General features: G+C 35.9%; 1 protein-coding gene and 1 non-coding gene across 5 annotated transcripts in view; one reads left to right on the forward strand and one right to left on the reverse strand.

Annotated features, from left to right (window-relative positions):
- The window catches only part of spir (spire type actin nucleation factor), an 825,932-nt gene that overhangs the window by 724,199 nt on the left and 81,500 nt on the right, over nucleotides 1–20,233 (reverse strand). The window lies entirely within an intron of this gene.
- On the forward strand, nucleotides 18,615–18,688 carry TRNAN-AUU (transfer RNA asparagine (anticodon AUU)). The gene has a single exon. It is a non-coding gene; the product is annotated as a tRNA-Asn (tRNA).

Genomic DNA, 20,233 nt, shown 5'->3' on the forward strand with positions numbered 1-20,233 from the left:
GTTTTGTAAGAAGACAGTCGTTAAGTCTCATTCAGATGCCACCTTTGTACGCGTGTGCAAGTACTCATACCAAATATTATTATACATCTTACATTAGAACGATTAAAAATCATTCGTAACAACAGTAGTTGGCTTCTTGGTTTAAGTAGGTATACTAAATGTTTATTAAGAGTCACTAATATCTTTCAATATATCTATTATATTTCATATGAAAGAATTTATACCACTTAGTCTAAAAAATAATCTTATTCAGACGCTTGCAATGCCCCATTTTTATTATTGCGATTCCTTGCTAATGTAAGTTCACTCTTAGCTGAGAGACTACAACGTGTTCATAATGTGTGCATACGATTCATCTGCAATACTCGTAAATTTGACCATATAACACCTTCCCTCCAGTTACTTTTATGGGTGCGTCTGAAGGAACGAAGAACAATACATTCACTGTCTCTTCTGTTTAGAATCATGCATACTTCTACTCCGAATAATCTGTTATCGCGCTTTCAATTTCTTACAACTCTTCGAAACCGACATCGAGCATTTCTTTCTATCCCTCATCATAGAACGTCTTTATACTCATCTTCCTATACTGTAGAAATACCTCGCCTCTGGAATTCGTTACCTAATGACGTCAGGGACTGCCGGACTTTATCACAATTCAAAATTAAATTGGAAAATTTTTGTCTTAGTTAATGTTTTAAGGTATTGCTAGAAGTATTGATTTGTTTTTTTTTTCTTTTTCTTTTTTAATATAGATTAAAATTGCAAGTTTCTTGTTTATGTTAGTTAATTAGTTAGGATACAATTAATTATGATACTTAATCACTCATTTAAAGTTTGTGTGATTGCAACCTGTGTATATTCTTGTGTGGCTTTACTTTGTTTATAGTGCTCTCTCTCTCTCTCTCTTTCTCGTAGCTTTACTTTGTATATAGTGTTTTTTTCTGTTTATTTCTATTATTATATTTGTATTCCTAGTATTGTGGAAGAGAAGGCCTGATGGCCTTAACTAGACCAGAATAAATAAATAAATAAAATTAATTAATTAATTAATTATAAACGCCGATAATCATAAATATCGAAGCAATGTTGGAAAAAATAAAAATATACAAGAAGCTAGGCCTATTTGTTGATCAACACGACGTCGGGTTGAGGAAATGTAATGATGCCAATTCCAAATTATTCCCGGATTCCAAACGGGAAAGTATGCAATTTTAAATGATGTTAACCGCTTACTCTAGTAGCAGATGTGCAGGTTGTTTATACTTTACAGCGGTGCTCTGTATCACTGCCCACTCACGCCGACTGCGTCGTGATCGCCTGCAGTGGTTCAACAGATATGTAGTGTCTTACGATAAATAAGAACAGACCCAGCTATTTGATTCTTAGAAACTTCTCACAAGAAATTTATCACGATGCCATTTAACAGCTGCATTCTGTCACTTCGTTCAACACTAGAAAGTTCGTAAGTCGAATGCTACTACGAATTCCTTTATCTCCTAAATCTGCACCAGCCTGAGCTCTCTTATAGCAGTTACGTCCTATAGAAAGAATCTCGAAGCAGTAGGCCGAATCCATATTTACAACACGCTTAGGAAGAAGAAACGCCAACTCGAAATTTATGCACTTTCTCCGCGTCAACTCAGAACAATACGCAATGCAGAGAGATTCTAGGCAGCCTAACGAAAGTCATTTTCACACCTGAAGATGTTCGTAGCTACAGATCCATAAACCTCTGAAGCACTAGCTTACTAAAAACAGTGTATATTATGTTGTATGAGAAGCTACGCCTGATGTTAACGTAGAAATAATATGATAGCCTACAACGCTCTTAGGCAAGTAACAAACTTAACGTTATTTTCTGGTATTTATTTAAATATAGAGTTTGAGGATATTAATATAGACTATAAACAAAAACTGTTACTAATAATAGGTTTCCTATAATTTCGGGAATAAATAGCTGTATCTAGAAAACATTTTAGAGAACTCCACGCCTCTCCAACTCCTACGATTGTCACACTTAGGTATTACAAAGAAAGGGAGTTCACTATTCATGTATTAGTATTTAATGCATTGCCTTATATCCTAAAGCTTTCAAGGGCCTAAAGAAGTTTAATAGTACATTATGCAACGAGCCTATAATGAAGGTAATTAAGAAGCGAGTATGGATATTTATGATACGAGTGCAAGCGAGTTTCATAATTTTCATACGAGCTTCTTAATTACCATTATAGGCGAGTTTCATACGACTTTTTATGCTCGACCATATTTCTAACTTGATATTAATTTGCTTTGTATCTGACCTTGGCCAATGTCCTGTATGTTGTGAGATGTGCGCAGACGCGAAAGTATTGATTTTTTCCGAGGAACAGATGTTCACATTGACCTTGCTAGGCCATAAGAACCTACAGAGATAACAATGAAATTAAATTAGACATTGATAAACGAGATGACAAATTGAATTTATTTGAATATTATTTACAATTAACGCTAATTATTATAGTAACAGAACATAACCTTCTGCGACAGTATTGGATTTCCAGCCTCCGTGACTTTTCGCTAATTCTCTTTCGATTGCATATCCGAGAATAATCGATACTTGCGGTTTTATAACGGTAGAAAGCTGACCTGTCATTGGCTGAACAGTTGTAACCTGAGTCGTCATTTGCTGAAAGACCTGACCTTTAATGAGTAGGTGTACTTTAATGACATGCATTAAAGGTCTGCTACCAGGTGCATAATTACTACATTTCGGCATGGTCAAGCATAAAACATAATTAAGAACATTTCTCCCAATTCATACCTTATAGTCAACTGATGAATTGTTATGTTTATAAATTGAATTAATATTACATTTAAAATGGATTAATACTTACGTAATATATATTTTTGTATAATTTTGTACTTGTTCCACATCTCAAAGCGCTGATGTACGGTTAGGATCTATGAAATAGAATAAATAAAACTAAAAAACAAGAACAGACGAAACATTGAGACTTTTGACAAGACAGGTGCAAATCTGATCAAATTAATCTCCCTTCCACAGTGACTCTCGGTAAATTACTATTTTTCACTTTTGGCAGTCTTCTCATTTCTGGTGAATACCACTAGTCTACACAGACAGATGACAGCTTCTTCGAAATCACTTTTTCGCTATCAGTGAAGCTTAAAAACTGCATTTCCGCGAAATGTCTATATGCAAATAACATATTATTTTGTTTTATTGTGGAATTACTTGTCAATATAGTAATATGCGTTACAGAGCGGTATGTTGAAGTTTTCATGTTCGAGGAAAAGTTTGAAAAAGCAAAACGTAGTTGAGTTTTTTTAATTTCCGAGAATTCAAAGAAAACATACCGCTTCTGGAACGTACTATACTCACTAACTCAGTGCTGTTTACTATATGAGGTCTTGGATCTGTGTGTAGAGGACAGCTGGAACTTCATTAGTAGAAGGGGTGGGAGTGAAGTACATTCAAAAACTCAGGTACAATAAAAATTGAAGCAAAAATAAAATGATGTTCCTGTATTTCATACAATGAGAAAGTAAACATTGTGAAGCCCGAATAGCACAAATCTCATCTTGCGAGCACCGCAGCATAACAAAGAGTATTAAGACAATACACATGAGTAGTGTATCCTTTACGTGGCGATCACTGATCAACTGGGTCTCCTGATCGGGCGGTCACGCAAGAACATTATTATAGCAGTAGAGCAACAGCAGGTGGCGGTGTGGTGTGGTGTGGTGGTGCGGCCGGTCGCTGAACGGGAAAGCATCGCCTGGGGAACCCGGAAGATCCAGTCCGTCGACCGATAACACAGCCAGCGTCTCACTACTGTGGCGATTCGCTCTCAAGCCTCAGATTGCCAGCCACACCTGTCCAAAACCTTATTCCATTGTTTTAATTGTGTATTATGTTGAAGCTGCTATAAGCATATTGTCATAAAATTTCACGATATTATGGACGTAACTTCGCATGACCATGTTCATAGTAAACCGTCAATTTAGAATGCCATTCGGCAGACAGCTTTCATTTAATTTCATTCATAAGCGAACTAGACAAATTCCTTCAGGAAATTCGTTCTAAAAATAACGGTAACAGTCACGAGAGCTGTTCTACTGGATTCAACACGGGAGGAGAATCTTCGTGAACAAGTATGGAAATGTTGCGTAATCTAAAAATCTGAAATCTCTCCTAGCACTGAAGTCATTACCATCCCGATTGCACCATTTTCTATCTTTCTACCTTTCCGTTTTCAAAGCCATGTAAGTACTTACATGTTCATTATCCCTGTTCTCTTGTGCAGAGGATGAGTTAGTCGAGGTTAGAGTCTATGGCAGTGATGTCAAAGCAAGCGCATTTTTGTGATCTTGACGTCGTGCGCGGGCAGCAGGCGCTAAGTATGGAAAGAGGAAGGGTTGTGTATATGAATAAGCAACCTGTTGGATTAAGAAAACAGTGGTGCACGGAACGTGAAATTTTATGTCGTTATTTTTATATGGCTTCTTTCTGTTTAATATTATCTATATTGTCTGTAAAACAAAAGTACTAACACTGATTTCTTAATATTGCACTTGTGTTTTAAATCTTAATAACATAATAGAGAGTTAAGAAGGAATATTCACTTAAATTCCATAGTAGTATAATATTATACTGTATTAAGTAGATGAAACACATCATTCATAAAGAAAGTGATATTCCAAAGAAAGAGATTGAGTATGAAAATGATAAGTTGGAACTTATATTGATGGTGTCTTTAGCCTTACAAAAGTAATCAATAAACTAATCAAAACAATATTACAGTACAAAGCAAAGTTACCTAGGTACTGTATCTGTTTTAAGTGTAACTAATATTATATAACAAAACTCTTATCGCATTATGCTTTTAAGGCGATATTTATTTTGTGAGCAACTTCCTATCATCAGAATATTCAATTATTTTCTTGAAATCTGCTGAAGCTATAGAGCTGACATTTTTACAACACATGGGCACGTATCTTTTGCTTATGATGTAACAGTAGTTGCTTTGTAAATTCATTTCCTTACAAACAATTTCCATGCGAATATTTTCAAAATTTTCAATACACTATCTTCAGTAATATGTATATGCGGTATATTAGATTTACGAAAACGTTCTGTAAGGCTACTAAATAAATAGGCCTATACCTCAAAATTTCACTTTTCTATACGAAAAGTTGAGAAAATATTTCTTTTGAATAAAAAATCAAACTTGTGAAAAATGAGCATTAAAATTAAAACTTACATTCTTATAATGCACTTATACTTTTCAGGCAAATCTAAAAATTAACATGGATACAGTTTTAATAAGTTCTCTTCCCTTTATCTATTGAATCAGTGCTGGCCATCTCTGAATATAGCTCGACCAAGCGGCATATACCACCTATTTCGTCTGTCTCTTTCCTTTCCGCTATAAAGTGCTCAGGCTCTGCTGGGCTCTAAAGCGCGCGCTTGCTCCTTTGGGCATCAATTGACATGCCTGGTCTATGGAGATGTTAGCAGCGCAGTCGAATCGAATCATTGCAAGACCTGTTTTCGTTAAACAGAACTTACGCAAAGGAAGCCTATATGTAAACGTATACACACAGGACTACTACGAAGTTTGACTCCCAGTTAAATTGACCTCAAAAATGAACTACACGAGTGAAAAAGTTCACATGAATAAGAATCAGTTTCGAAAATTTTACCAGAGTCTCTCTGAAACATTAATGTTAATTTCACACACAACTGTCACATTCATCGGCGAAATATTCATCAATAATCAATATTTTCAAGTAATATAATTTCTTTTAATAGCTTTAGATTTATTATTGCCGTATTATTATTATTATTATTATCATCATCATCATCATCATCATTATCATTTACTTACAATTGGCTTTTAAGAAATCCGTAGGTTCACTGCCGCCCTCACATAAGCCCGCCATCGGTCCCTATCCACTCCAAGATATTTTAATTTTTCCACCTCTTCGAAGGATAAATGTCCAATTTTTTATATTTCCATTTCGTAGAATATTCTGGTCACGAGACATAATCATATACTTCGTCTTTTCGGGGTTTACTTCCATACCTATCTCTTTACTTAATTCAAGTAAAATTTCCATGCTTTCCCTAATCGTTTGTGGATTTTCTCCTAACATATTCACGTCATCCGCATAGACAAGAAGCTGATGTAACCCGTTTAATTCCAAACCCTCTCTGTTATCTTGAACTTTCCTAATGGCATATTCTAGAGCGAAGTTAAAAAGTAAAGGTGATAGTGCATCTCCTTGCTTTAGCCCGCAGTGAATTGCAAAAACATCAGAATTATTATTATTATTATTATTATTATTATTATTTGTTGGGATGCCACAGAGCAAGCGGAGCTCCTGGAGAAAATCCCTATGTTACCTGGACCACGGACTTCCCAACACAAGTTAGAAATCGGGAGTACGTCGGGAATCGAACCCGGTCCACAGGATTATAAGTCGATCGCTCTAGTCACTAAATCACAGTGGTGGCTACCTTAAACTATCAGGCCTAATTTACAACATAAAACTAAGAGTTAATAATTGATTAATTTTCGATCTGATGAGATTATTATTATTATTATTATTATTATTATTATTATTATTATTGAACTCAGCGATATTTCTAATTGTAAGGTAAGAATATATATTTACATCCTATAAATTTAAAAGCCTAATGAAGTACGGTAACAATTATTTCTATTTTACTGTGTTATCAAACAGAAACATTATAATTTACAGAAATCGCAATATTTCAAACTGAAGAAACGAATTTAAAAATGTCATACGAAGTATCTCTCTACTCTGAAATTGCACAGTATTGTAAGAAACATCCGAGCCATACCATACCATACTCGAAAATGTTCGTACTGCAATGCTTTAACTCTCTCTGGTAATATATACTCTAGTAGATTGCAAAACTGATAATATCTGCACCACAGAGATCCGATTTTCTACAACGATCACTATTCTCCTTCCAGCCCGTACAAAAACCACAATACCAAGTTACAACTAGCGAATGTATGCTTAACAGCTATGATCCCATGTTTTACTACGTTAGCAAATAAGTACTTCGGAACGAAAATATTGCAACATGCAGGCTATTCCTACACTCAAATTAATCCATGTGTACCTCGCGCTAAGGAAATCATGACATTTCGTAACACAACCGTAAGTTCGCAAAATGCATTCCATCTAATCACTGTGCTCAACGGCAGTTACTGTGATCTTAACAAATCACGGGAAAAAGTGCTATTGTTATGGTATACATTTACATTATTTCCAAATTCATATTTTATAAATTTCACACGGATATTCATAACGAGATAAACGGACATCTCTGATGCAGTTTATAGTCAATATTTCCTGCATTAAATATAAACTTTTTCTTATTAAAAAATTGGAGATAGTCTGTTTAAAATAGCATTTCTATCTATTTATTATCTTAATTTTCATTTTTACATTTACATCTTTTATTTATGGTCTATTTGTATTTATGTATTTTCTCATGTCTTTTCAATTCCCCCTCCCCCCCATGATATCAGTGAATATAATTTTGTACCGTCTAATTTAAATTCCCAATTACAATAGGAAGTATCGTGAAGAACAAACTAAAGTATCACCAAGAAGAGCAAACTAAATTATCTCCAAGAAGAGCAAACTAAAGTATCGCCAAGAAGAACAAACTAAAGTATCGCCAAGAGGAGCAAACTAAATTATCGCCAAGAGGAGCAAACTAAATTATCGCCAAGAGGAACAAACTAAAGTATCGCCAAGAGGAGCAAACTAAAGTATCGCCAAGAAGAGCAAACTAAAGTATCGCCAAGAAGAGCAAACTAAATTATCGCCAAGAAGAGCAAACTAAAGTATCGCCAAGAAGAGCAAACTAAAGTATCGCCAAGAAGAGCAAACTAAAGTATCGCCAAGAAGAGCAAACTAAATTATCGCCAAGAAGAACAAACTAAAATGTCGCCAAGAAGAGCAAACTAAAGTATCGCCAAGAAGAACAAACTAAAGTATCGCCAAGAAGAGCAAACTAAATATCGCCAAGAAGAACAAACTAAATATCGCCAAGAAGAGCAAACTAAAGTATCGCCAAGAAGAGCAAACTAAAGTATCGCCAAGAAGAGCAAACTAAAGTATCGCCAAGAAGAGCAAACTAAAGTATCGCCAAGAAGAGCAAACCAACGTATCGCCAAGAAGAGCAAACCAACGTATCGCCAAGAAGAGCAAACTAAAGTATCGCCAAGAAGAGCAAACTAAAGTATCGCCAAGAAGAGCAAACTAAAGTATCGCCAAGAAGAGCAAACTAAAGTATCGCCAAGAAGAGCAAACTAAAGTATTGCCAAGAAGAGCAAACTAAAGTATCGCCAAGAAGAGCAAACTAAAGTATCGCCAAGAAGAGCAAACTAAAGTATCGCCAAGAAGAGCAAACCAACGTATCGCCAAGAAGAGCAAACTAAAGTATTGCCAAGAAGAGCAAACTAAAGTATCGCCAAGAAGAGCAAACTAAAGTATCGCCAAGAAGAGCAAACTAAAGTATCGCCAAGAAGAGCAAACTAAAGTATCGCCAAGAAGAGCAAACTAAAGTATCGCCAAGAATAGCAAACTAAAGTATCGCCAAGAAGAGCAAATTAAAGTACCGCCAAGAAAAACAAACTAAAGCACCACCAAGAAGAACAAACTAAAGTATCGCCAAGAAGAGCAAACTAAAGTATCGCCAAGAAGAGCAAACTAAAGTATCGCCAAGAAGAGCAAACTAAAGTATTGCCAAGAAGAGCAAACTAAAGTATCGCCAAGAAGAGCAAACTAAAGTATCGCCAAGAAGAGCAAACTAAAGTATCGCCAAGAAGAGCAAACTAAAGTATCGCCAAGAAGAGCAAACTAAAGTATCGCCAAGAAGAGCAAACTAAAGTATCGCCAAGAAGAGCAAATTAAAGTACCGCCAAGAAAAACAAACTAAAGCACCACCAAGAAGAGCAAACTAAAGTATCGCCAAGAAGAGCAAACTAAAGTATCGCCAAGAAGAGCAAACTAAAGTATCGCCAAGAAGAGCAAACCAACGTATCGCCAAGAAGAGCAAACCAACGTATCGCCAAGAAGAGCAAACTAAAGTATCGCCAAGAAGAGCAAACTAAAGTATCGCCAAGAAGAGCAAACTAAAGTATCGCCAAGAAGAGCAAACTAAAGTATCGCCAAGAAGAGCAAACTAAAGTATTGCCAAGAAGAGCAAACTAAAGTATCGCCAAGAAGAGCAAACTAAAGTATCGCCAAGAAGAGCAAACTAAAGTATCGCCAAGAAGAGCAAACCAACGTATCGCCAAGAAGAGCAAACTAAAGTATTGCCAAGAAGAGCAAACTAAAGTATCGCCAAGAAGAGCAAACTAAAGTATCGCCAAGAAGAGCAAACTAAAGTATCGCCAAGAAGAGCAAACTAAAGTATCGCCAAGAAGAGCAAACTAAAGTATCGCCAAGAAGAGCAAACTAAAGTATCGCCAAGAAGAGCAAATTAAAGTACCGCCAAGAAAAACAAACTAAAGTACCACCAAGAAGAACAAACTAAAGTACCACCAAGAAGAATAAAGCAAAGTATCGCCAAGAAGAACAAACTAAAGTATCTCCAATAAAAAAGAAACGAAAAGTTCGTGAAGAAGATCTAACGAAAATATCGTGAAGAAAATCTAGTGAGAATACCAAGAATAAGTACGTGCTAAATACCGTGAAAAAGAACACAAAATAAAAGGCTGTGAATAAAATATCTAGAAAGAAAATAATACGTCAAGATAAAAAGATTGTGAAGAAGAAGAAGCAGGTCAAAAAAGTAAAATCGTGATAAAAGTCGTGACAAAACTTAACAAGAAAGAAGATTATGACAGTAAGAGTAACGAAAGAGATTTCAAAGGAGAAAATATTGTAAAACATTTTAAAATCGTGAGAAAAAGAAAATAATAATTAAGAAAATAACGATATTAGTCACATTAGGTGAGAAATACCAATGGGTAAAGGTCTGATGAAGAAAATATAGTGACCCGTAAATTATGATACTGAGTGCGATCACGATGATCATAATGAACGTTCGTAATGCACTTTAGAGCTATTTTCAGTTTTGAATCATCTGAAGAAATCCAAAAAACATACTCAAATCACAAAAATGATTTGAGTCCCAAAATCTGAACTTCCCCGCCTGTTATCACACAGTCGACATCATTTCACGGCGTAATGGTCCAATCCAGTTCTGAACGAGAACAATTATACCGCGCGCTGAGTGCGGTGTCCTGTATCTGGCAGCAGCAGCAGGTCGCCCGCTCGTGTGTCGACATGAATTACTCTTAACGGAACTGACCTTACGAGTGGCAGTAACTGCCAATTAAAATTAATAAAATCAAACAAACCGGTGGCAGAGTGCACTCTGAGGGTCGTCCCGTGTTCCTCTTTCCTGCCCTGCTGATCAATTTATTGTCTCGTCTTCCTTAGAGTCACTTGGACCGCCTCCTCGGGTCGATGCTCTTAAATAACCAGTGATTTCCTATTTCAAGAAGAGGAGGAGAAACCAGACTTCGGCCACGTTTCGGCCCTTTAACGTGAAGTAATATCTAGCGATCTTGTTCTTCATGCGTACAAGATGCTCAAAAAATCTGTGGCATAAGTATTTGTGCACAGGAGAAAATAAAGGCTGGTTCACAATAAACCGGAAACGGAAACGACAACGGAAATAATGTTAAAATAAACGTATTTAAATGTGTGTGAATACTCACATTTAAATGCATTTATTTTAACAATATTTCTGTTCTCGTTATCGATGTCGTTTTTGTTCCCGGTTTATTGTGAACCAGCCTTAAACATCACAACAGGACCTAAAGCCGGCGACTGACTTGAGCCGAACATTGTAATGTAATGCTCACAGTGAGCAAATGTTACAATGTGCACGGCGAATGCTCACTTTGAATGCTCGGCTCAGAAGAGCTCCTAATTTCATTCCCGTTTGAGATGTCGGATATAGAAGTCGCGAGTGTTGCTTTCATTTTTATGGGATGATGATATTTGCAAAAGAAGAAGAAAATTCAGAAACGATCGTGGCAAACGAATCAATATACAGAGACAGAAGTATTAATGGTGCATCGAATTTATGGAATGTTTTGAAAAATCAAGACATCAGTGGTCAATGTAACAATTCATTAGAATATTTTCTACAGATTTCGAGTAGGCCTACTTGATGTAACTGAGCCAAGAGTTGCAAAAGAAGACACCGCGTTTATGCAACAAGTGGATAATCTTGATGATTACGGCATGAGTGAATGTTTGTCGCAAGAACGATAGTGAGTGCGACAATTTTCACGAGTGTCATAATAAGATTATCCACGAGTTGGAGTTTATGGCATCTCAGCATTATAAATTGTAGGAAATAAATTATAAAATAATTCGGCATCCATAGCTGACAAAGTTTTCATATGATCGTACTGATTAGTTGCGCCTGGCATTGACATTTGATAAAGAGAAAAACATAACCTTGCAGGTATTGCAAACAAGTATTTATACCTTAGGTATCAAATTTTATGTTACAAATGTTTTTTTATTTTGAATAATTTCAAGGAAAAATAGTTGCAGGACCGGGTATCGATCCCGGGACTCTTCGCTTAGCGCACGAATGTTCTACCAACTGAGCTAACCGAAGAACCATACACGACACCGTCACAATTTTTTCCTTTATATCCACATAACTCAAATGGACTGACAAGACACCAGAACCCAACTTTGAGTGCACACAAATTCTGTGCGACTTAAATTTTGGCTTCCTGTTAACGTATCTCCAGTAACGAATATATTATGCAAATCTGGCTTTCAGGTAGTAGCTCCCTGTAAAGTTAATATAGTTTCTCTGAACCACAGAACTGTTTTATGTGATATTAAAAAAGTGATACAAAATTGTTAAAGATTGGAAATAAATGATACGTTACCTTTCGTCCTGCATTTCATTTCTTGTTACGTGGCGTGTAAAAGCAGTAAACAAGCTAGCCAAACGAGTAGCATGCATCCCCACCTAAGCATTCCGGTATTACGTCATAGCGAATGTCATTATTATTGGCACGCGTGCCATAAAAGCCGATTACGCACAATATTGGATGTACAGTGCCTTTCGCTGTCGAGTTGCTCGTTGCACGGCGGCCGACGATAGCAACCGTTGATAACCGAGCTCCCGGCACTGCGGCCGACTTGAATCCCCTCCCCTTCGTAGGAACGCGGGAGTCATTCAGTCAGTCTCACAGCGGTTTTGTTTCAGCGTGGTCGTGTTTTGAAAGTGAAATTGCCTTTAGAAACGAGCATCGTATGTATTCTTTCAAAAAATGTAATATCCTGTAAAATATGTAATATATACACGAATATTTACTATCCAGCAAAATATGTAAAAATATGCAACTTAAAAATTAGGAATAGTGATTCCTTTGGTGTGATTCGTCGACATTTTAGCTTTTCTTATAGCTATATATATATATATATATATATATATATATATATATATATATACATATATATTTATGAACAGAATACGTAATTACATAAAATTCGGGCTCTAATAATCACGAATAATTTCTGGACTTTGAACGAGACGTTTCCCTTTTTTATATTTGCATGTTGCAGTGATTCTATTGGTGTTAATATCTTTTTTCACTAGGCCTACGTAGTTACAAAGTATGATATTTTGTAATTAACTTCAGTTTTTGTTATTTTGCACGCCGTGCAATTTTTTGTACCCTTTTAAAAAAAGGCAAAGTTTGCACACTTGAAATAGTTTAAATTTAAAACAGAAAATTAAGTTTCAAACATGTTACCGGTATCCAATATACAATACATAACTATTCATTTTTTAACAGGTTTATAGATACTGTGCTGTTGGAGACGTTATTTGTTGTAAGAAACGCTTTCACTGTAGGATACTCACTTAAAGTTTCCACACTTAAAACAATTCAAATTTAAAAAAGAAATTTAACTAAGTTTCAAGCACGTTATTCAATATAAAATACAACTTCACTATTCACTCTCTAACAAATATGGACACGTTACTTATGTCTTTTAAGAAATGCTTTTACTGTAGGGTAACTGTATCTGTATTTTTCTTCACAATTAAAGTTTATTTTAACAGAAAACTTCGACCACCTGGTTGAAGACTTAAAACTTTAGTTTTTCCATCAAGAAAGAAGTTCATCCGACATCTCCTGGACTTTTTTTTTCTTGCCGTCAACTCACATATTCTTCATACTCTTTCTAGTACTGAAGTCAAAACTTTTCAGGAAGAATCTCTAACATAATATTATTTGCCGATTTCTTTATATTACGTGGAACATCTAATGGACCATTTCCATCGGTTTCCTCTCTCGTGTTAAATAAATTATAATTATTCTGTAAACTTCTATTGATGTACGAATTAATGGCGACAGAACAAATCAATGCCGACAAAAAAAAATTCGCAGCACCTGGCCTCAGCAACGCACTATTGCCATTTCATTCATCTTAACAACTAGGCCTAAACTAAAAATTAATCTCTAATTTTTTTTATTGTTTTTAAATTCTTGGTGGTGGAAAAAATTTTTCTTTCCTTGGAAGATTTTTAAACTCTCCTAACGACTCGTTTAAAAAACCTTTCACGCAAAAATGAGTCACTTTGTATCCTTCTTGTATAAATAACTATTTTGTTTTACCAGTATTTGGTGCTTGACATTTTGGAAGGAGAGTTGACAGTGTTATGTTTTTACGTTGTAGTCCTATAATCTGATAGTCTGACGTTGTTCGTACTCCACATCACTGGGTTCCATCGTGTGTTCATCTAACCCTAGTACCGAATTAAAAAATCCCAAATACAGGACTATGGTATGTTTCGACATGGAATGAAAACCCACTAGGAAACAAAATCAACTCTAAATTATCTTCCTTTTGGCACCTGTAAACGTATACGTAGTCCTCCTCCCACCCCATACAGTCACCGAAGCCAAAGTAAAAATACGAAAACATTTACCGTTAGTCCAGTAATGAATTACTTCAATTAATACACACATAACAGCAGTTGCATTTCTAGTGACAATCGAAATCTAGCTATCTGATTCCAATAATAATAATATCTCAACTACTGTTTTATATAATTAATCTTGAGTTAATACATATAATTTTGATGTAACACCAAAGAAGCTGATATGATAAAGATCATGATTTATGGAGTAATAAGTTGAAATTAGTTATTTATAACAGTTTATCTTAAACATAAACCTTCATGCGCAGATACAAAGGCAAATTTATTCTTAGACCTATTGTACATCTTGAAGTAAACGAAACAATAAATTCATACACATCAAAACCATGGAGAGTTCCCCATTCCGAGATAAGAAATATATTTAAAAACAGTTTTTCTAATATGCCCTAAAGATTTACTGATATATTTTTAAATGCATGTAATTACACACAGCAGAGCACTTTGATTCCAAGAGGTCAGGAAATTTCTAAATTTGGTCTACTTGATACCGTACTTATACCTGTAATGATATAACGGTACCAATGGCGGTTCGTGCCTAAAATGACAAGGGGTTCACCACTTTTATAATAAGTTATTAGTTTCCTAACAATTTAAACAATATCCAATTTCTGAAAATAAAAAAAAAAATACTACAGTTCTTTAAAGTAGATAATTACCTTAAAATGAGCCTGATGATGATGATGATGATGATGATGATGATCATCATCATCATCATCATCATCATCATCATCATCAATTATATTTGAAGAACACAGCGATTTTTCCTTACGTTATCATTCTGTCTTTCAATATTCTGCCTGAAAGCTGAGCTAAGCTGTTGCCTAATTTCTATTTTCCAAAGACTGATAAATCTAGGCAAGCATTCTTATGAGCAACAGATTCGTCATGCTTAATTTTCTGTGTCAAATGGCTTAAATCTGACACACCAGTGCATGCCCAGCTCGTATCTTTACCCTTAGCAAATAGAAAGCACGGGAAACAAAATAATTCGTTTGTAGATTCACAACCGCAAATCCATCTGTTTATTTTATATATTTTTACATTAAAAGCCCTGCAAAATGTCTTATCTCGGCTTGATTGTGCTTGCTTTAAATAGAGTTGAGGTAACGGCCTTCCAGGCTTCTTTATTTTACACTTATCTTCAAAGATTAAAACTGAAAAATTTTAAAAATATACTGAACACTATTCATTTCTTTTTTTGGAAACGAATATTAGTCACACTCACAGATGAATATATTAAGACTAAAACGCCAAGAACGACTAACTGGACATTTAAATGATTGTAAGAAACCACTAACAATCAATAACACACACGTACACGTGCTAAATGCATGATCTCAGCTACAGATTAAAGCTAACTTCCGGATTAGATCACGAAATCTCCGCCAGAGCGTGTCGGCTGTCTCACAAATATGTGACCGTCATAACGTCTTTGGTGACTGTACAGGTGTGCTGGTTCAAGGGTCAGCGCATCCACATGTCTGCCCTACAGCAAATACCCTTGCTTCTCGCCCCGCATGCAAGTCCAGAAGCTGGCTCGGCGAGGTTCAGAAGAGAAACTGAACCTCGGAAGCTTACAAGCATGTAGGTACTCGATCTCTGCAGTTCATAGCTTTTCATGCGACAAAAATATATCAGAGCCGCAAGTAAACCTATTAAAGATAAACAAGAAACAAAGAATGATGGTGCAAATTATAAATAAATTTACTTAAACAATTAAATTGTTTTTCCTTGTTTTTCCTGGTGGTTCTCTGAACCATTGAACGCATAGTACTCACCGACACTGACTGGTATTAGGTCAAAATATTATAATGGTGGCTGGTTTTGCTAAAATACTTTTATTGATAAAGTTAATAAGAGGAATTTCACAAAACAGTATTGGTAAAACGTTCTCAAAAGTGTAGCTACTCTAAACATCGATTGAAGCACCTTCACCGAAGTTGGAATTTTCAATAGTGGGAAAAGCAACATGTGGAATGAAAAAATTCTCACAATTTTCATAGTACACATAAATATATTAGGTACAACGGAAATAATAATAAGCATACCTATACGTCACATACTGCGATTGTTAAATCTCTTATTTTTAAGCGGAATATTGAAAAATATGAAGCACTATTGTGGAGTAAAATACGGGAATGTCTACAAGTAAATTTAATTCATAAATTCACCTTTGAAGTAGCATGAAAATTATGATTCACTTTTAAAATGTTTCACACCCAATGAGCTAATCTGCGAACAATGTAAGTAATTTACTATGCATATTAAATTTTAATCACTTCTGTTAGCACGAGGGACGTACCGGTAACGTCAATAGATCTGAGGGAAGCGCTTCCTTACGAATATTTACATTAATTAGGCCTACACAATATTATCTAAAAAGAAAAAGAAACTTACTGAAGGGATGCACGAACGGGAAAAAAAAAGTTCGGGACAGAAGAAGATATCAGACGAACACATTAAGATAGGTGGAGACGAAGAGGAGGAAGATGGAAATGTAGGGTTTGCAGTGAAGGACCTGCCCTTGGGCAAAAAGCTATGGATGAATTAATCCTTCGACCTGGTTGGCGAGTTGGTATAGCGCTGGCCTTCTATGCCCAAGGTTGCGGGTTCGATCCCGGGCCAGGTCGATGGCATTTAAGTGTGCTCATGTCAGTAGATTTACTGCATGTAAAAGAACTCCTGCGGGACAAAATTCCGGCACATCCGGTGACGCTGATATAACCTCTGCAGTTGCGAGCGTCGTTAAATAAAACATAACATTTTAACATTTTTTAAATTAATCCTACTTATTTTTTATGTATAAGAAACAGTTTCAATTAAATACTTGCTAAAAACTAAAGTTGCTTGCAATTCGCCAGACTAGTTGGCAAGATAGCTGATTTCTAACAACATCCTTCCAACACATTTCCGCGTCTCACCTTTGCATGATATCTACGTTAAGTCGGATCTACAGGTCGGAAGTATCTGTCGTTTCAATAAAATTATTTCTATAACTGCTATAGTTCAAGAAAGAAATAACTTCGGAATATGTATGACAAGAACTTTCTTGTGTTAAATTTTTTAACGTACCTTGTTAACATGTTTCGACCTATTTTCGGTCATCTTCGGAACTGGTCGTTGTTGGTCTTGGCGCCTCTTGTTTCCTGTGTGGGTGCGTTCGTAGTGTAGAGTCAAAGAGTGTATGTGTTTTGAAATTGAGTTGTGTTGAGAATATCGTTGGGGTGTGTTGTACACTACGAACGCACCCACACAGGAAACAAGAGGCGCCAAGACCAACAACGACCAGTTCCGAAGATGACCGAAAATAGGTCGAAACATGTTAACAAGGTACGTTAAAAATTTAACACAAGAAAGTTCTTATCATACATATTCCGAAGTGATACAGTGTTAAAAGTTGTGTAATCAAGTTGTATAAAGAAATAACGTATAGCTATTTCTATCGCGATAGCTAAATTTCTGATAGATGAACAAATCTATCAATATGAATGTTCTTCGCATAAAATACGGTTCTTTCCAAGAAATTACTTCCTTTGAAATGAAGTAGGCCTAAAATACAGTTCCATATCTACAAAAATTTGAAGTTAAAGATTCGAATATTAAATTAATATTTAAGTGGCTTGTGTACTTGTGATAAAATGCATGTTTCAGTAAACCCATATTAATTGTAATAAAATTATTATCAAAACTGGACGAAGTTCAAAGTTCTTGCAGTACAGTACCTTGCCATTATTGAATTATAGTGAATACTGTAATAATGTTCCAACTACTGAAAATACTTCATGATAATAATGAAATCATTTAATCGTTCTTTTTATATTCTGTAATTCTCCTGCACTCCAAAATTCCGCATTAACTGAGGAGACCTAAACAAAGAAGAGTTTAAAATAAGAGAGAAATCAATAATGAAGATCCTTCAAGTTTCCCATGCGGGGTGTCAAATTTTAAATGTCACTGTCATGAAGTTCAAAGTTCTACTACGCCACTGAATGCCATAAATATTTATACATAGCTAAGTTCACTTCAGCACAGAAAAAAGCATCACTAATACTTTCTCTTTTAGCTTCAGCACGCAATGTAACTTCATAATCTTATCCGGTTATTTGCTTCTTTAATCACACCTTAATCCCTCTCTCGAATGCTTCGGTCAAGTTCACGTCTTGCACACTCATGAAATTCCGATAACGTATTCTATCTGTATATTCAGGATGGTCTTCTCGTAATAAAATGTTCAAAACGTTTTCCTCCATGAGGGAAAGATTAGTACATCCCATCAAGTTGATGAAAGCGACGGACGCTTATAATACTAGTGAACAGACTGAAAAGTTGAATAATTTCAAGGGAAAAATTGTTCTGGGGCCGGGTATCGATCCCGGGACCTCTGGTTGAACGTACCAGCGCTCTTACCAACTGAGCTAACCGGGAACTCCACCCGACACCGTCTTAACTTTTCCCTTTATATCCACACAACTCGCGTGGGCTGACGAAACGCCAGAGACCCACATCGAGTGCACACAATCTTTGTGTGACTTGGAATTGTGGTTTTCTGTTAACGTACACAGTGACGTCCCGGGTAGCTCAGTTGGTAAGAGCGCTGGTACATTCAACCAGAGGTCCCGGGATCGATACCCGGCCCCGGAACAATTTTTCCCTTGAAATTATTCAAATCTGCTTTACAGGGAGCTTTACCTGAAAGACTAGATTTGCATAAGACTGAAAAGTTGATAATAGATCAAATTTTCAGTACATCAAAGCAATGCATGAACATTTTCCTGCAGAAACTGAATAAGTCCGAATAATGATTATCAACAACAATAATTAAGGACTGGGCGCTTTGACCCGTTGTGTCTTTTTTTTAGGATTATCAACCTAATTAAGACATACACAAGTAAAGAAACAGCCTCATCATGTAGTCAGCATGGCGAAGGTACAGTTTAAGCCAGTGGTCGTCAGCACTCGCTGAAATGTGCAACGGGTACGCGGTGCTGTCCAGTGTGCACGGTCGTGCAACAGGGAGAGATAGAGAGCATACCCGCTAGCAGCTACGAGAGCACTATAGTGCACTGCGTTTTCAGCGGGTAAGAGAGGCTGGCCCCAGCGTGCTCCGTGCTGACGACCCCTGGTTTAAGCCAAGGTAAATACACTTCGTCCCAAAGAAAAGTACATTTCATCTTCTCTACTAGGAATAGAGCCCGGGACCTCCAGATTCTTACAGAACTCACAGTTAATATGGACCGTTAATAGTTATGGGCTGTTAATTTCAGGAATTCCTACAAGTTTGGATACTTTTATATTCTACCGAAAAGCAGTGCGTAAAATTATATCATTTAACAGGTATAATAGTTTGCTGAGAATTTTAAAAAGAATTCTACCTATTAACTACATGAAAATGCACTTTTTTGCAGACACTTATGACAAAACCCCCAGCTGCGTTGGAGCACTCTAACAGCAGTCTATACAGAACGATAGTCCGTAACGTGCTCTTTTTGTCTCGAGAATACTTCGTAAATGAACGTTTGCCACAAAATGAGTATAGCGATAAGCCTAATTCTTCCTGTCAAGCACTTCCCAATTAGCTATCGATACTAAGAATATACAATGAAATTAGTTGCAAGTGCCGCTAGACGATCTTCTGAAAAATGATTGTTAACACAATTGTTCCGAAACTACGCTGAATAAATAATGTTGAGTATGCAATATCGCCTTATATTATAATAATAATAATAATAATAATAATAATAATAATAATAATAATAATAATAATAATAATAATAATATTTTTATTGCTAGAACGAACGATTAGGGAAAACAAGGAAATTTTACTTGAAGCAAGTAAAGCGATAGGTTTGGAAGTAAATCCCGAAAAGACCAAGTAGGGTAAAGGTTGGTAATATTGTAATACTAATAATATTAGTTCTTTTTGAGAATTCCTTACAATTTTACTGAGCGAGAGGAAGACCTTTCTTTTTTTTTTTTTTGCGTCAACGTATTAAGGGAATGTTCATGGACAAGTTTCTGCACAAAACTGGTCCTTCTCTCGCTCAGTAAAATTGTAAAAAAAAAACTCTCAGAAAGTTGTATCATAATATTATTAGTAGGCCTATCACAATATTATCAATCTTTACCCTATATGATTATGTCTCATGACCAGAATATTGTAAGAATTGGAAATATACAAATCGGAGA

Source organism: Periplaneta americana, chromosome 12, assembly GCF_040183065.1.
Source record: "Periplaneta americana isolate PAMFEO1 chromosome 12, P.americana_PAMFEO1_priV1, whole genome shotgun sequence".
NCBI lineage: Eukaryota > Metazoa > Arthropoda > Insecta > Blattodea > Blattidae > Periplaneta > Periplaneta americana.